At 38.2% G+C, this 18,394-nt stretch overlaps 1 pseudogene; it reads right to left on the reverse strand.

The window, feature by feature from the left end:
* Positions 1 to 672: 672 nt before the first annotated feature.
* Positions 673 to 4,317, reverse strand: LOC125153244 (actin, cytoplasmic 2-like; annotated as a pseudogene).
* Between the last annotated feature and the right edge of the window lie 14,077 nt (positions 4,318 to 18,394).

Consider the following 18,394-nt stretch of genomic DNA (forward strand, 5'->3'; position numbering starts at 1 on the left):
AAGAAATTTCAACTGGTTCAAAAATCTTGCCAGCCTCTAGATAATCCTGAAATAGGCAGCTCTCACACATTAATACCCAACTCAGATCAAGAATGTTATGGGGGTGCCTGGATGGCTCAGTCAGTTGAGTGTCTGACTTCAGCTCAGGTCATGATCTCACAGCTTGTGAGGTCAAGCCCCACATCAGGCTCTGTGCTGACAGCTCGGAGCCTGGAACCTGCTTCAGATTCTGTGTCTCCCTCTCTCTCTGCCCCTCCCCTGCTCACATTCTGTCTCTCTCTCTCTCTCAAAAAATAAACAGTAAAAAAAAAATTTTTTTAAAAAGAACCTTATGGAGGATGCTCATCAAACCAATGGATTTCTCTTCCATAAACATGTTCTCCCCTCAGCCATGAAATGACTAAGCCACATTCTATAAAAGAGGTTTAAATCAAGGTTATGTACAAGGTATTAAACATATACCAAGAGAAAATTTAATTTGAATACAAAGTCAAAATCAGCAACAATCTTCCATCCAGGGCTGACATCAGATACAAGCTTCAAGGACAAATTTATTTTCAAAGGCGTATTCCAGTTTATGAGGCTAGCATGAAGTGTACACATTTGCCAGGGTAAATTTATACTTAGGAATTAACTCATGCAGCAAATGCTACATAACTGCTTGCAAGGCATTTAGAAGCATCTGCAGTGGGAAGTGGAGGGGACCAACTCTTCATACTCCTGTTTGCTGATTCACATCTGCTTAAAGGTGAACAGCAAGGCCAGGATGGAGCCCCTGATCCACACAAAGTATTTGCATTCAGGAGAAGCAATGACTTTGATCTTCATAATGCTGGGTTCCAGGGTAGTGCTCCCTTTCTGCATTCTGTCCAAGATGCCTGGGTACATGGTGGTCCCACCATTCGGCACTGTGTTAGAGTACAGGTCCATCCAGATGTCAGAGTCACACTTCATGATGAAGTTGAAGGTGATCTCATGGATACCAAAGGACTCCATACCCAGAAAGGATAGCTGGGAAAATCCCACAGGGCAGTGGTACCACTTCTTGCCCATGGTGATCAGCTGACTATCAGCCAGCTCATAGCTCTTTTCCAAGGAGGAGGAGGACACCACAGTGGCCATTTCCTGCTCAAAGTAGAGGTTGACCTAGCAGAGCTTCTCGGTTATGTCACACACGATTTCCCACTCAACTGTGGTGGTGAAACTGTAACCACTCTCTGTGAATATCTTCAGGAGGTAGTCCATCAGGTCCTGGCCAGCCAGGTCCAGGCACAGGATGGCACAGGGCAGGGAGTACCCCACAAAGATGGGCATAGTGTGGGTTACCCTGTCCCCAGAGTCCATAACAATACCAGTGGTGGAAGTGTTGTAGTGCTCCTTGGGGGCCATGTGCAGTTCATTGTAGAAGGTGCGGTACCAGATCTTCTCCATATCCTCCTTGTTGGTGATGATGCCAGGCTCAATAGGGTACTTGAGGATAGGATGCCTTGCTTGCTCTGGGCCCTGTTGCCCACATAGGAGTCCTTTTGGCTAATGCCCACCATGACAACACCTTGGAGGCAGGGGGTTTCTGACAATGGATGGGAATATGGCGGGGGGACAAGGGACATCATTCCCAGCAAAGCCCACCTTGCATATACCAGAGTTATCATCAGTGATGAGTGCAGGGATCTCCTCTTCCAGGGTGATAGGTGGAGGTGGCAGCCGTGGGCATGAAAATGAGTGGTAGGAGGACAAGAAGCATGGGTGGACTGCAGTGAGCGAGACCCTCAATTTTCTTAATGTGTAAGCATCTCAGATCTTTTCCAGTTGACATTGCTAGAGACTAATGTGCCATCTCCCTCCCTTCTTTTAACTAAATGCTGCCCTGAATTACTGCATCCTTCCCCTAGTACCACCATGCCAATTTTTTTTAACACAGATTCACTGGAACTTCTTAAATGTACCAGTCTTCAGGAAAAATGCATGATAAAGAAATGTATTAAATGACACAAAGAGCATATGATCATCCAAATTCAAAAGTGGGTCAAATGGTTGTTTCTATAATTAAAAAGTGGCATTTTAAAAGAAAGGGAGCATGAACCATATGGATTACAAGACTCTTAAGAGCCACCCCAAACAAATGCAATATATGGATTTTACCTGAGACCTGATTTAAACAAGCCAAATGTAAAGGTGTTTTAGACTTACAGAAAAGTTGCCATAGTGCAAATAATTGCTTCCCCTAGATTTCCCAAATGTTAACAATTCATTATATTTACTTTAGCATTTTCTCTATATATATCCACATTCACTGTGTGAAAGTAAGTTGCAAATAAATGCTCCTTTACCCCTAAGTTTCATTGTGTATTATCTAAAGACAAGGACATTCTCTTACAGAATCACAGTACAATTATCAAAATCTGGAAATTAACACTAATTAACATTTACCATAGGCTTTATTAAAATTGTCCCATTTGTCCCACTATATCTTTTATTAAAAAAGAAAATAAATTTTTTTCTTAATCCAGAATCCAATCCAGAACTACATGTTGTAGTATCTCTGTAGTTTTCTTTAATCTAGAATAATATTTCAGTCTTTGTTATTCATGACTTTGACTTTTGAAGAATAAAGGCCAGTTATTTCGTAGACTATCTCTCAACTTTAGTTTGATTACTTTTTCTTTATTATAGTCACGTTACCACCATGCCTATTAATCTTTGAGGTGGCTTTCATGACAGTGGTGAAGTACTGAGAAGGAAAGCCAAACACATCGCTAACCCAAGGTGTATACTACATTAAGATTAAGATACCAAAATATAGTTTGAAATGTACAAAGGAAACTACTGGTAAAACTATATAGCAAACAAAATTAGTGGGGGTGGAGGATGATAAATATGAGCTGAATTCCTCATCTTTCTTAGCACAGCAACAAGAGAAACCTTCCAAAGCTGAAAAATCAAGGGTTAGATATAAGCATCTTACAATTACCAGAATAACTAACAAGAGAAATGAGAAATGAGAAATGGCCAAAGATGATTCTTTTCTAATAAATGGACCTGTAGAAATAGAAGGCTGGGGTGGAGGGGCTTTTTTTATTAGATAGACTCTGTCTTCTAGAGTAGTTTTAGGTTCACAGTAAAACTGAGTAGAAAGTTACAAAGAGTTCCATATATGCCCTGCCTCCACTTAATGAACACACAGCGTCCCTGTACCACAGTGATACATTTATAACAACAGATGAACCAACACTGACATACCATTATCACCTAAAGTCCAGAGTTTAAATAGGACTCACTCTTGGTGTTTTAAATTCTATGGGTTTGGACAGACATATAATGGTATGTATCCACCATTATAATATCATACGGAATAGTTTCTTCACTGCCCTGAAAATTCTCTATGCTCTGCCTATTCATCCCTCCCCCCATTCCCATCTTCTGGCAACCACTGATCTTTTTACTATCTCCATAGTTTCACCTTTTCTAGAATGTCATGTAGTTGGAATAATACAGTATGTAATCTTTCAGATTGGCTTCTTTCACTCAGTTAAGCATTCAAAGTTCCTATGTTTCTTTTCATAGCTTGACAGCTCATTTACTTTTAGTAATGAATAAGATTCCATTGTCTGGATATACCACAACTTAATTATCAATTCACCTACTGAAAGTGAATTCACATACTTTTGGTTCCAAGTTTTGGCTATTATAAATAAAACTACTATAAATATCTGTGTGCAGAGTTTTGTGTGCATAAGTTTTCAACTCTTCTGGAGAAGTACCAAGGAGCACAACTGCCGGATCATATAGTAAGAGTATGTCTAGTTTTGTAAGAATATGACAAACTGTCTTCCAAAGTGGCTCTACCATTTTGTATTCCCACCAGCAAAGAAAGAGAGTCCCTGTTGTTCCACATCCTCACCAGGATTTGGTATTGTCAGTGTTTTGGATTTTTGCCATGCTAATGGTGGTATCTTACAATACAGTTGTATTGCCATGCTAATGGTGGTATCTTTACAATTCCCTAATGACATATTATGTCACATATCTTTTCATATGCTTATCTGCCAACTATAGATCTTCTTTGGTAAGGTGTCTGTTCAGATATTTTGCCCATTTTTCAAACAGATTCTTCATTCTCTTATTGATGAGTTTCAAAAGTTCTCTGAATATTTTGAATTTAACAGTCCTTTATCATAAATGTCCTTTGCAAATATCTCCTCCCAGTCTGTGGCTTGTCTTCTCATTCTCTGGACAGTGACTTTGTAAAGCAAAAATGTTTTAATTTTAACACAGTCAAAATTATCACTTATTTCTTTAATAGACTGTACCTTTCATGTTGCATTTATAAAGTCATTGCCAAACCTGAGATCATCTAGATTTTCTCTTCTGTCATCTCCCAGAAGTTTCATAGTTTTGCATTTATATGTAGGTCTATGGCCCATTTTGAGTTCATTTTTATGAAGGTTAAAAAAAAGGCTTTTAATTTTTATTTTGAACTCTTTGGTACTATTTTATTATTGTTCCCAATTTTATGTTTTAATTTTAGAAAAAGTGATGATTTTTTTTTATTATTGCCCATGAACCTGATGATTCAACTTCTAAGCAATTTCCTAAGAAGATAATCGGAGGTTTGGGGAAAGAAGTTCATCCAACACCATTTATGATAATGAGATATTAGAAACAACCTAAGTATTATAAAATTGCAAGGATGGTTATATAATTATATTCAAATAATAGAATGTTATAAATCTATTTAAAATAGTCTTTTTAAATAATTTTTACTTTCCTGAAAGGGATTATACTAAATGTTATCATTAGAATAAGAAATATGGATTATGTTTATTCTTTATACTGTTTTATATGATGTGTGTTAGTTTTGTAATCAGAAAAGAATAAGATGTTCATAAAGCCCCCTCAAAATGAGATTTACAGTGACAAATTTTTCAGCACCCTGGACCAAAATAAAGATACGATGTTCTTTGCCACTGTTATCATGTGATAGATTTAAGTATCCAAAACACACATAAAAGTCCAATGCAGAAGTCAGTGGAAAGTAATTAATAGAATTTGGTTTATTAGGGAGATAATTCCAATGATTAGAAGGGGGCTTGGGAGATAGGAAGGATAAAATGACAGAATTATAGTCAGGAACCAGAAAGGGATCTTCAGGTATCTCTGTGAAACATGGTATCTCAACAGAGAACAAAAGATCTTCAACTTCGGAAACCTGTGATATAAACTACATCCAGCCTATCCTGATATCTATCATTTACCTTTATTGTGGACAAGGGGCTACCAAATGAAATTCACTGATTCCTTGTTTCCAAACAATATGTCCACTTAGAGAAGAAAAAAGCTTGGCACTGGTAGACTAGGTTATGGATTGAAGTCTAAGGCTCAAGTTTAAGTCCCAGCTTAACTGCTTATTTAGGGCATGATGTGGGTAGGTCGCATAACCAATATGGGACAGTTATCTCATTTGTTAACTATACCAGCTCTGCCTCTACAGTAGAGCTATCATGATGACCAAATGGGATCATATGAATGAGAGCTAAGAAATGTTAAACAAACAATAATAAAATAATTCTCACCCTATCAATAATTGTTTGCCCTCCAATACTAATTCAGAAGATAAGAAATTAAATCCATGGTTGAAAGAGAAATTGACATATTGATCTGGCTGCTGTTCCATGTGTAGTGTAACTAAATCTGGATCCAAAAGGCAGGTCAACAGAGAACATTCTTTGGCTAAAGTTTATGTGTAGCTGTGCTTCCAAGATGGGCCACCAAACAAGTTCTCAAATGTACCACTAGCCATTCATATTGTTTTGCTTGATCTGGATCATTCATTTATTCATTGAAGGCAGATTATGTGCCAGGCACTGGAAACAAACAATAAGGAACACAAATCAGACAAAGCCCTGCCCACTTGGAGCTCATACCAGGATGGAGAAACAAATATTAATCACAGAATCACATATGAATGTATCATGAAAATTGTGATGACAATAAAAAGAAAGAATATTTAGTTGGAGGGGCTAAACAGAGACATCATTCCTGAGTTGAGATTTGAGATGACCCAGTGGGGACACAAGAGCCAAAGGATCAAGTAGAGGAATCAGAGTTACTAAAGTTCCTGTGGCCCAAAACAGTGATATTCAAGAAACCAAAAAGGGGACAGTATGTCCAGAGCAAAGAGAGTGAAAATGAATGAAGTGTAAGATCAGAGTAAACAGGTAGGCTGTGTTAAGGATTTCTGCCATTATTCTGAGAGCAATGGGAGCCACTGAAAGCTACTAAGTAGAGAAGTGACAAAATCCATTTTGTGTTTTGAAAGACTGCTCTGACCATAATGTCCCAGGATGCCAGGTCACTGTGTATGAGACTCACATACAAGTTTGTTTTACACACAGAGTTAGGTACAGGGTCCTACAGTTGAAAATTTTCTATTTAAGTTCTAATTTCAAAGACCTCTGTATTTCCTTGACCCTATTTCTACAAGACAATATTGATGAGCACACACAAGAGATTCTTGATGATTCCTAACTTGATCAATACTGCCTAGGAGGAATTAATAAAATGTAATGAGTTTTTAGCCCCACGTTTCTCATCCTTTTCCAACATGGTATACCAGCAGGTTTTGGTTAACGAAAAGAAAGAAACAGATTAAAAGAAGCAAAGGGGCCCAAGTCTGAAAAAACTGGAAAATTCTAGCAAGCAATGTGAATTTAAACGTCAACAACTAGAATGGAGTTCTTATCCATAGTGTTAAGATATACTAATATGTTAATCAACAGTGATATGACAAAAGTAACTGGATTCTAATAACAGCACAAGTAGTAATACACTGAAGTTAAGAGATGATCAACATGTTTGTGGACATCCTTATAATAACTTCAGTCTCACTCGTGTCCATTCGGAAATGTTTTCTTGAACTAAAGAGAAAGGAGCTACTATAGGCTGGGACATTACACACACCCTTCATCTGTTCTGAAAACTCACTGTCCTCTCGTTACTAATATATAATTGGAAATTGAAACTACTTAAAATTATTGTACCACATGCTGTCAATAACTTAATTTTTTCTTATTTTCTCACATAGGCATAAATATTTAGTAATAAATCAAGTACAGATTAAGAAAGCATAAGTGGTACATGCATATTTACCTAGGGCAAATGTGAAGAGGCTGCCAAGAACAAATAATGGCACAACAATTACAATTTCTAGGTCAAAAACCATGTGATAGTACAAGTGAACTTTGTAGTAATGCTAGTCACACAGATAACATAGTTAAAATCTTGAAATTATAAATCTTATAATCATCACAATAAAATAAAACATTTTATGTTTATTCTTGATGATATATGCTTATTTCATTACCTTGTAGAGCATAACTCCTCTACTAAAGTGAAGATAAAAATCAGATTAGTCATGTTAACTGATTTTCTTATGTAAATTATAATTTTGAGATTATAAAATCGGTAAACTGTATTACTGACATGCCAGAAAAATATCTTACTGAACGCCATGTGAAATGAATACAAATTGGTGGTACTATTTGCTTATGTACTATGGATTTCATCGAACTCTGGGGTGTACTTGTAGAACAGTAATATACACGGGAATAACACTCATCTTGTGCATTCTATCAGTAAAAGTCTGATGTCCAGGGGCCATGGCAAGACAAAGTAAAGTGGACAGCCCAGATTAGAGAGACAGGAGATCAGCACAGGTGGGAAGGAGAAAGTTGGCATCAAAGAGCCACAGGGTCTGGCTTTTACCACAGTGTGGACATCATTAGCATAAAGTGAGGGTACAGGGAGCAAGAAGCAAGAACTTCAGTTAGAACAGAGGGAGCACAGAAGTAGTGACACAGACACTGAGACTGACAAGAAACAGAAGTCAGGCTCAAAGACGCTAATAATACAAGTCAGAGACCAAACCTTGAGAGCACAGAGTGCAGGACTTCAGCAGGAGCTGGAAGACATAGATCGAAAAAACTGACAGGAGGAAAAGAGGGGTGATGACACTGACTGCAACCTTGATTGGCTAAGGGCAGGAGGACAAAGGTGTATACTGGTAGCCATGGAGGGGCATATACTTCTCGTGACTGGAAGGTTTAAACTTCTAAGGAAATCTGACCTAGAAACTCAAGAAAACCCAGAGGAAACCTACAATGAACAGAATATCAATTGGGAAAGATTCATTGTGTGACATGCTTCAGATGGAGGGATGAGGAACCACCACTGGGTTCAAATCCTGGCTTTCTTAACTGCAGCTCAAATTTAGGTCAGTTCTTCAATTTCTGTGTGCTTCAGTTTCCTTTCCTAAACAAGATAAGTAGGGCTAATAATTCCCATTTTTCAAGGCTGTTAAGGAGATTAAATTAGAGAACACAAGTGAAAGATAATGGATCTTGGCAAAATAAATACTCATTTCTGTACCTTCTCCCCTACATCTACCAATACCTATTACCTTTCATCAACTGGGCAGTAGTGCTGACTTCTGTTCCACATGAACTTTACAAAGCTACAGTGGCCTTTTCTACATGCATTTGTTACTTCCTCCCTTGATTTTTTTGTGATGTTTCTATACATGTTGTCATGATTAAACAATATTCTCAGTCTTAGAAATAAGTGACTTTGCTTGAAATAATCTGTTCATTAGCTGAACAGTGTGTTATCCGTGGAATAGTGGAAAAAATTCACTGGTTTGCAATTCTTTTTGCCAAGGTAGCTTCAATGCTCAAAGTAGCTAATTGGCTCTAGGAGTCTTTTCTACCAAAATCACACCTCTCATTCAAATGACAGGCAAAAGAAGTAGCTGGATCATAATAATGTAAATCCCTGCTGCTTCTAAACAAACTTAATTAAACTGCTCCATTTTTGTATAAAGAGCTTCAAATGCAGATAAGCATAACTCACTGAAAATGCCAATTTAATGACAGCATTGTCTAAACTGGTCCTGTTGGGAGCAGAACATTTCAGAGAAACATATAGAAAATGAAGGGATTAAAAAGAAGAAGAAGAAGAAGAAAGAAAAGTTAACTGTAAAGTTGTTTAGGTAGCTACCCTCTCTTATGTTTTAATAGTAAAATACATCCCTTTCCCCATATATATCATGCTGAAACATCAAATCCAAAATCAGCTCTGTAAATTCCATGACCTCAATCAATTTTTGCCATAAACCTGATAAGTTAGCTAGCAATCATGGCAAATAAAAAACTACAAAGTGGGGCGCCTGGGTGGCTCAGTCGGTTAAGCGGCCGACTTCGGCTCAGGTCATGATCTCACGGTCCGTGGGTTCGGGCCCCGTGTCAGGCTCTGTGCTGACCGCTCAGAGCCTGGAGCCTGTTTCAGATTCTGTGTCTCCCTCTCTCTGACCCTCCCCGTTCATGCTCTGTCTCTCTCTGTCTCAAAAATAAATAAACGTTAATTAAAAAAATTAAAAAAAAACTACAAAGCATTACAATAACATAAATCCTGTATTTGCATTATAATTCTTGATTGATTCAGTCATTCATTCAATTTAACAAATAGTTATTGTGTGTCTACCACACATTTGTGGCATGTAACAAATTATGATTTTGCCCCTCAAATTAAAAGATAAAACAGGGGCACATGGGTGGCTCGGTCAGTTGAGCGTCCAACTTCAGCTTAGGTCACGATCTCATGGTTTGTGGGCTCCAGCCCCACGTGGGGCTCTGTGCTGACAGCTCACAGTCTGGAGCTTGCTTCAGATTCTGTGTCTCCCTCTCTCTCTGCCTTTCCCCCACTTGCATTCTGTCTCTCAAAAATAAATAAACATTTAAAAAAATTTTTTTAAAAGATAAACATTAAAAAATGTTACTGCAAATGAAGAAGGAAAGATGGAAAACACAGAATTCTGAAAAGTCAAAAATTTTTAAATTCCTTTACTCCAAGTGACAGTGTTTCTCTCTCATTCACAGTCTATTTCAAATCCCTAACTCCCATAAAAGTTAAATAATTCTGATAACTAATTTACTAAAGTCATGATCCTGTTCTTGGCAGAATTGTTTCTCTCTTTCTGAGTTAATTATTAGAACCTCTTCTATTCTGCCTCAGAGTGGAAACCAGTTCCTGATTTGCATTATTTTCATTGAATATATCTACCTTACTATGATAGAGAATCCTGTTAAAAATCCTTCTGCCAGACCCCACCACCTTTTGTTGTTTTGTCCACTGATGTAATTACATTTTCACATCTTTGGCCACAATTTGTATGATACCTGGTCTTGGTAAACGACCTTCTAACACAGGTATTCATTAGAAATTCCCACAGTCACTTGTCACTCCTTTTTAGTTGCCACTGTCATCTGAGCTTTTTGTTTTTCTGTTTCCCAATGTCTTTTATTTAAGCACTTTTGAAAGCTTTTTTTTTTTTTCATTTTAGGGACAGAGCACACAGGTGCGAGCAGGGGTGGGAACAGGGAGAGGAAGAGAATTTCAAGCAAGCTCCATGCTCAGTACAAAGCCCAACACAGCGCTCGATCCCACAACCCTGGGATCACGACATGAGCTGAACTCAAGAGTCGGATGCTCAACAGACTGAGCCACGAGGCGCTCCTGTTTCCCAATGCTTTCTTTTTTAAATTTTATTTTATTTTTCATTTACATCCAAATTGGTTAGCATATAGTGCAACAATGATTCAGGAGTAGATTCGTTAGTGCCCCTTACCCATTTAGCCCATCCCCCTCCCACACCCCCTCCAGTAACCCTCTGTTTGTTCTCCATATTTATGAGTCTCTTATTCTTTGTCCCCCTCCCTGTTTTTATATTATTGTTGTTTCCTTTCCTTATGTTCATCTGTTTTGTCTCTTAAAGTTCTCATATGAGTGAAGTCAAGTGATTTTTGTCTTTCTCTAATTTCCCTTAGCATGATACCCTCTAGTTCCACATAGTTGCAAATGACAAGATTTCATTCTTTTTGATTGCCGAGTAATACTTCATTGTATATATATGCTACATTTTCTTTATCCATTCATCCATCAATGGACATTTGGGCTCTTTCCATACTTTGGCTATTGTGGATAGTCCTGCTATAAACATGGGGGGTGCATGTGCCCCTTTGAAACAGTACAGCCGTATCCCTTGGATAAATACTAGTAGTGCAATTGTTGGGTCATAGGGTAGTTCTATTTTTAGTTTTTTGAGGAACCTCCATACTGTTTTCCAGAGTGGCTGCACCAGCTTGCATTCCCACCAACAATGCAAAAGAGATCCTCTTTCTTCCCATCCTCACCAACATCTGTTGTTGCCTGAGTTGTTAATGTTAGCCATTCTGACAGGTGTAAAATGGTATCTCATTGTGATTTTGATTTGTATTTCCCTGATGATAGTGATGTTGAGCATTTTTTCATGTGTCAGTTGGCCATCTGGATGTGTTCTTTGAAGAAGTGTCTATTCATGTCTTTTGCCCATTTCATCACTGGATTGTTTTTTGGGTGTTGAGTTGGATAAGTTCTTTATAGATTTGGTATACTAACCCTTTACCTGATATGTCATTTGCAAATATCTTCTCCCATTCTGTTGGTTGCCTTTTAGTTTTGGTGATTGTTTCCGTCACTGTGCAGAAGCTTTTTATTTTGATGAGGTCCCAATAGTTCATTTTTGCTTTTGTTTCCCTTGCTTCTGGAAATGTGTTGAGTAAGAGACCCAATGCCTTTTAATTGAAGATATTTCACAAGTCTCTAAGAGATGTGGTTATGTTGTGGTTAGACAGCAGCCCCCAAATCTTGACATTTTCATAACTCTTTATGACATGAGAATAAGGACAAACACAACAGTAATCAAAGGAAGTACAGCACTAATTCTATAGATCACAGACCCACTGTTTTTTTTAATTACATATTTTTTAACACACATTTCATTTTTGGTTAAGTTCAACCAATTTTTTCAGGGCTAATGAGTCCCTAGAAGCTAATGAGCTTTAAGTATATATCACATACATTGATTTCAGGCCATGTCTATGAATTGACTTTGTGTTTTAAGCATGAACTTCCATCCTGCTACTTAAATGGATCATATGTAAATAGTAAAACAATAAAAAGTACATGGCACAAAGACAAATATTCTGCACTGCCCCATTGCCTAGATGTTGAAAACAATGAGTCAGCAGCAGAAGTGGCACCAGAATCAAGGCCAACTAATTAATTCACTGTGCAACATTCATTGCATGAAAGATACAGCACTTAGGAACATGTGTTCTACAATTTCCACATTTGGCCCAGTCTCCTCTGAGCTAATATGTCCTTGATGTTCCCCACAATGAGAAAATCCATTAATTCAACTCTTCAACTCTATGTTAGACTAAAATCAGCAGACCCCAAAACACCAATAAAGATTTCTAGGTAAAACCATATTAAATTCAATATTAGGTTGTAAAATTATAATTCAGGATTTGGGAAAGTGGAGATGTTCACTACTTACTACATTAATCATCCAGGAAATCTGATTATAATCTACATTAAACAAGCAGAGGAGGATGAGATGAGTGAGAAACCTAGATGGAGCTCTGAAATGCTAACTGTGGGAGAGGACTGGCTTAGATTTGTTGTAGGCAAAGCAAGACATGAATTGGAGAGAGCAGCCAACAATCAGACTAAAATTAAAAGTGCACGTTTCAACATAGAGGGAGTACATCAAGAACAGAAAAGCAGTGGCCCACTAGACCTAGAAAAGCATCAAGCTGAATTTAGTGACCCAAACAAGTCACCACAAGACTTATTGATTCAGAAACCAAGACTGATGAAGTGCAAAGAGTACATGGAATCAGAATGCCTCAGTTCCAGTCTAGAATTTAAATTCTTGACACACGTGTGCTTGGGATAGCCTCTTGATCCCTCTGAGTCTTAATCCCCTCATACAAAAAGGGAATTTTAAAAAGCTACCTTGACAAGTTGTGGAAGGTATTCAGTATTTCATCAGAAAATGGTCTGGAAGATGCAAATTGACACACAAATGTGAACTGTGGTGGTGGCATTATTATGGCTCTTGATTTTAGCAATATTGACTTGATGGGCTAACATTTCGAATATTGTCTGCTACATTTTCATCCTGTCTAAATTTTGTTGACCATGTGATCCTCTAGCCACTGAGGCTAAACATCCACAGCTGGAGGGCAGAAAATAAAGAAGTCATTGCCCAACCTTGACTTTGTTAAGTAATAAAAAATGTAACAGTCATGAAAGCAATAGGTATCAGCTGTAAGAGCCATATAATAAGGAAGGGGGGGGAAAAAGCTTTTCTAAGTCACAGAAGCTTCTCTTTATATTAAAAACCAGACATTGACTAAATCAAGGCATCTGGTTTTTTCCTGTAAGCAATAGAGTAAGAAACATATAGGACACAATGCAAGAGGAACCTTCCACTACAAAAGAAAGCCTTCAAAACCATTCAAAAGCTTAATTAAGGAGGTGAGAGAAACAAAAGAGCATTAGATTTAAGTGAAGGCTTCTTTCACATCCTCCCACACATCCCCATAGACCTGGGGTTTCATTCCTGGAATGGGAGAATGGGTAGTTGAAATATCCTTCCTGGGAAGCCTGAATGGCTCAGTCAGTTAAGCTTCTGACTCTTGATTTCAGTTCAGCTTGTGATCTCACAGTTGAAACTGAGCCCCAAATCCAGCTCTGCACTGGGTGTGGAGCCTGCTTGAGATTCTCTCTCTCTCTCTCTCTCTCTCTCTCTCTCTCTCTCTCTCTGTCAATCTCTCCCAAAAATCAACCAACCAACAACAACAAAAAAACATTCTGGGGGCGCCTAGTGGCTCAGTCAGTTAAGCGTCTGACTTCGGCTCAGGTCATTATCTCATTGTTCATGAGTTTGAGCCCCACATCAGGCTCTGTGCTGGCAGCTCAGAGACTGGAGCCTGCTTCAGATTCTGTGTCTCCCTCTCTCTCTGACCCTCTCCTGCTTGCACTCTGTCTCTCTCTCTCTCCAAAAATAATAAACATTAAAAAAATTTTTTAAAAACACACATTTTTTCCCTTACCTACACTTTGAGTATGTAAGCGTAGAAGGGACTTTATTCCTGCTTCCACCTGGACTCCTGGGACAAGGCAAACTTTCAGAATATATTCCACCAAAAGCAAGGGTGTAGTAGAGAAAAATGGCTATAGACCGAGGGAGAGAAGGTACATGCAGAGAAAAGGTCTGTGAGAGCAACACAGTCCCAGAGCCTACATGTGGTATGGAGAAAAACCAGAAGCACCCAACTGCCCCTCTGGGGCCTGCAGACTTGCTGAGAGGATCAAGGGATTCAAAGAGGCTTGACATAGAGTTGAGACACAGATAGCATTTGCATGAGCTTTTGTCTCCTTCTCCTAGTTTCTTCTCTTCTCCTTGGGCTACATAAGGGTCATCTGTGGACAAACAAATCCCCTAAAAAGTCAACAAAAAAGTAGCAAATAATAATTCTGCAGCCATTTTTGGATTCCCCTTCTAATGTGCAGGCACATGCATGCATGCACGCACGCGCGCGCGCGCGCACACACACACACACACACACACACACACACACACACTCCCACACATACACACACACTGTGAGCTGTTGAAAAACATTTGTACAACCTGCCCACATTATCTTTATCATAAAATAAAAAAAAATAAAGTAATCCCTAAATATATTCACACTTAGGAAACTACTGAACTTTCAAATATTGAAAAATAAAACCCTGAGTGGCAACAGTAGGGAATGAACACAGCCAAGCTCATTACCAGCCTGCCTTTTTGCCTTTTTTTTTTTTTACAGATACAATGAACTCAGAGGTCTCAGGAAGAGAATGAAAACTAGGAAAATTGAAAGTTACAACCTCAAGCAGTTTCCATCAAACCACTTTCTTCCCAATTTGTTATATACACCCAGCCTACCCCTTCAATGGAGGAGAAAATCTGTTTTTTCATCAGATACACTGGGAAACCATACCAAAGCAAGGAAGTCTACTTCCAAGAGGAAAAACTGCAAATTGCTTGATTTGGTGAATAGTCAGGCACTCAACAATCTCAAATTGCACTCCTGTATCTTTATATTTAAACACAAAAATGCACCCTAAAACAAAAGTGTTCATAGTACAATCTTATCTAAAATGCCAACTTTTCCACTGACTCATTGCACTTCTGAAATCATAATTTGGGAACATTTGATTTAGATCATGTGACTTTCAAAGTAATTCATCACCAATTAGACTTTATTTGCACTTTTTCAGAAAGGTTTTCAATTTTTTAAAAATCCAGCTAACTTTTATATGTCCCATGAGTTGTAGTGTGAAAAAAGAAAAAAAAAGGCACCGTTAAAAAGGTTTTAAGACATAAGTTCAATTTATGTAACTAATTTATGGTTTGCTTTCCATCTCTTATATTCTCTTCAAAATGGGATCACAGGTTGAGGACGAGTCTTGCCTATCTCTAGCAAAATTTCTTTATATTATTCCCATATTTTCTTAATTTAAATTAATATCACCATGTTTGACCTATATAGTACTAAGGCAAAAAGCTTTCCGGAAATCTGCAGTTATTTAAAATGGTATGACCATTTAACGTCACATGAAAATATCAGACATGAGTTATTTACATGTTCCTGCCTTTTCAACAAAGTAATATTTGGATTAGATGTGGGATATGTGACTTTTTTGGACTATGGACTGGTTTTTGTTTATTTTTTTCAATCAACAAATCTCAGTACCTTGCCTTTTGTTTATAAATGACTCTGAATAATCTAGGAAGGGAATTGCAAGTCTCAAAATATCAAGCAATGAATAATTTTCCATTCAACTCTCTTGCCTAGAGCTTCATAGTGGTAGCACAAAACCTAGTGGCAAAAGGATGTTCTTTAAATAAATAATTTCCATTACATTTTTTCAGATTATACAAGTATCACTTGCACTTAGGACAGCTGGAAAACATTTTCAAAAAGAAGGCTATCAAAACAAACTATGATATACTACCTAGAAACAAAGAATTATCACCTATTTCCTTATTTCTTTTTTTACAAAAAGAAGGAAGTCAAAAATACTGAAAACCTTGAGAGGCCTGAGTGGCTCAGTTAGTTAAGTGTCTGACTCTTGATTTAAGCACAGGTCATGATCTTGTGGATCATGAGAATGAGCCCTGAGTGTGGCTGTGCACTGACATAGCAGAACCTGCTTAAGATTCTCTCTCTCCCTCTCTCTCTGCCCCTCCCCTACTCATGTACACATTCTCTCTCTCCACCCCTCAAAATAAACAAACATTAAAATAAATATTGAAAACCTCAATTAACTGTCTTGCTCAAAAGAATGGGTATAGTTGTAATGAGTTGGAAAATTTTCTCAAATACCATATGTATTGTTTTTGAAATCAGGAAAAAAAGATAAAATACAGTAATCTGTTTTCTAGCTCAATAATTAATAAACAAAGCATAATTAATGACTCAGGAACTCTTAGTACTCCTAGTCATCAGGGTAAAGTCCATTTTATAGTAAGGATGAAGTTACAGAAGGGATAAGAATATCCCCTTCTTAGGGATACAGAAGCTTAAAAATTCAAATGTTTATACAGGGACCAAGCAGATAATATAAATAAGCAACTACAAAAATCCTGTCAAGGGGGCGCCTGGGTGGCTCAGTCAGTGAGGCATCTGAGTTTGGCTCAGATCATGATCTCGGGTTTGTGAGTTTGAGTTCCACAGCAGGTTTTGCGCTGACAGCTCAGAGCCTGGAGCTTGGTTCAGATTCTGTGTCTCCCTCTCTCTCTATCCCTACCCAGCTCATGCTCTATCTTTCCCTCCTTCAAAAATAAACAAACATTTTTTAAAAATCCCATCAGGACAGCAATTGGTAGACACTCCCTAGTGTTATTAAATTCTCCTTTTTGTTGTTTTGTTGTTTCTTCAAGAGAAACCAGATATTTGTGTGCTTATGTGACATCTCCCAATTTAAAATTTTTCAGTTAAGCAAACATTTTTAAAATAAGTCGGCCAATCTGAATGACTATAAGCCTAACTTGGCCTATCAATTACCAGCGTGCAGCCCTGCTTATCAAAGACTGAGTCGAATCTGAGTTAACTCTAGACCATATTCTTGATTTACGAAACACTACTGGGAAAAAAGTAAGCTTCCATACCATATTGAAAGGGACTTTCAGAAGGCAGATGAATAACACACCACCCGTCAAAGATGTCCATACCCTAATCCCCACAACCTGTGAATATGTTACCTTGCACAACGAAAGGGACTTTGCAGCTATGATTAAGGTTAAGGACCCTGAGAGGGGGGGATTATCCTGGATCATCAATCTGGTGGGCTCAACCTAATCAGACCAGTTCTTTAAAATACATGAGTAAGGCAGAAGAGTAGATCAGAAAGATATGATATGAGGACTTGATCTGCCATTGCTGACTCTGAAGATGGAAGAAAGGAGTCATAAGCCAAGGAACACAGTGGCCTCTAGAAAGGCAAGGTAACAGATTCTTCCCTGGAGCCTACAGGAGAAAAAACAAGAACAAAAAACTAGTAACATCCCTGCTGACAGCTTGATTTTAGCCCAGTGAGATTCATATTGGGCTCCTGACTTACAAAACTGTGTGGTAATACATTCATATTGTTTAAGCCACTAAGTTTTTGATCATTTATTATGGCAGCAAAAGGAAACTAATACAGTGATCCTAGTTTGACATTTTACAGATTGGAACACTAGGGTCCACAGACAAAGCCAGGAGAAAAATACGTTTCAACATTCCCGGGCCAGTGATATTCCCACTTTACCAGCCCATGTTGATTGCTTTTGTGTTTGCCTTTATGTGATTTTCTCATAAGGGAAGAGCTATTAACTTGCAAAAAATGGAGGAATGGATGGGGAGAGAGGAGGGAGGGAGGGAGGGAGGAAGGGAGAGAGGGAGAGAGGGAGGGAGAGAGGGAGAGAGAGACAGACAGAAGGAGCTGGGGAGAGGGAAAGAGAAACATTCTAACTAGGACTTACTAGAGTAGTAACACTTGGTTTGGGATTCACAGCTAGATAAGAGGACAAATAAGTAGAGGGAAGAAAGAGATGTATTAAGATTAAAAATGCAAAGCTGCTACAATATATAATCAGTCTACCTTTTTATTATTACTTAAAATGCCTGCCTCTAATCCTTAGCTGTCTAACCAGTTTGGAATTTGCAGAAATTTAAACAGGCTGGGCATGGATTGCACGTCCTGCTGTCTGTGAAGGATTTGTAAGGATCTGTTAGCCCAGGATTATGCACATTTTCTGTTGGCTTAGGTGTCAACCATCTGCAATATAACTAAAGCTGTGATATGCCTGCCGAGATCATGATTGCAATCACAGCTCAACAGCAAGAGCAATGCCAGAGTCAGCAGCGTGAAGGACATCAGAGCTCAAGTTTGCTTGGAAAATCTGTCCACTTTC

Source organism: Prionailurus viverrinus, chromosome A2 (genome assembly GCF_022837055.1).
Source record: "Prionailurus viverrinus isolate Anna chromosome A2, UM_Priviv_1.0, whole genome shotgun sequence".
Lineage (NCBI taxonomy): Eukaryota > Metazoa > Chordata > Mammalia > Carnivora > Felidae > Prionailurus > Prionailurus viverrinus.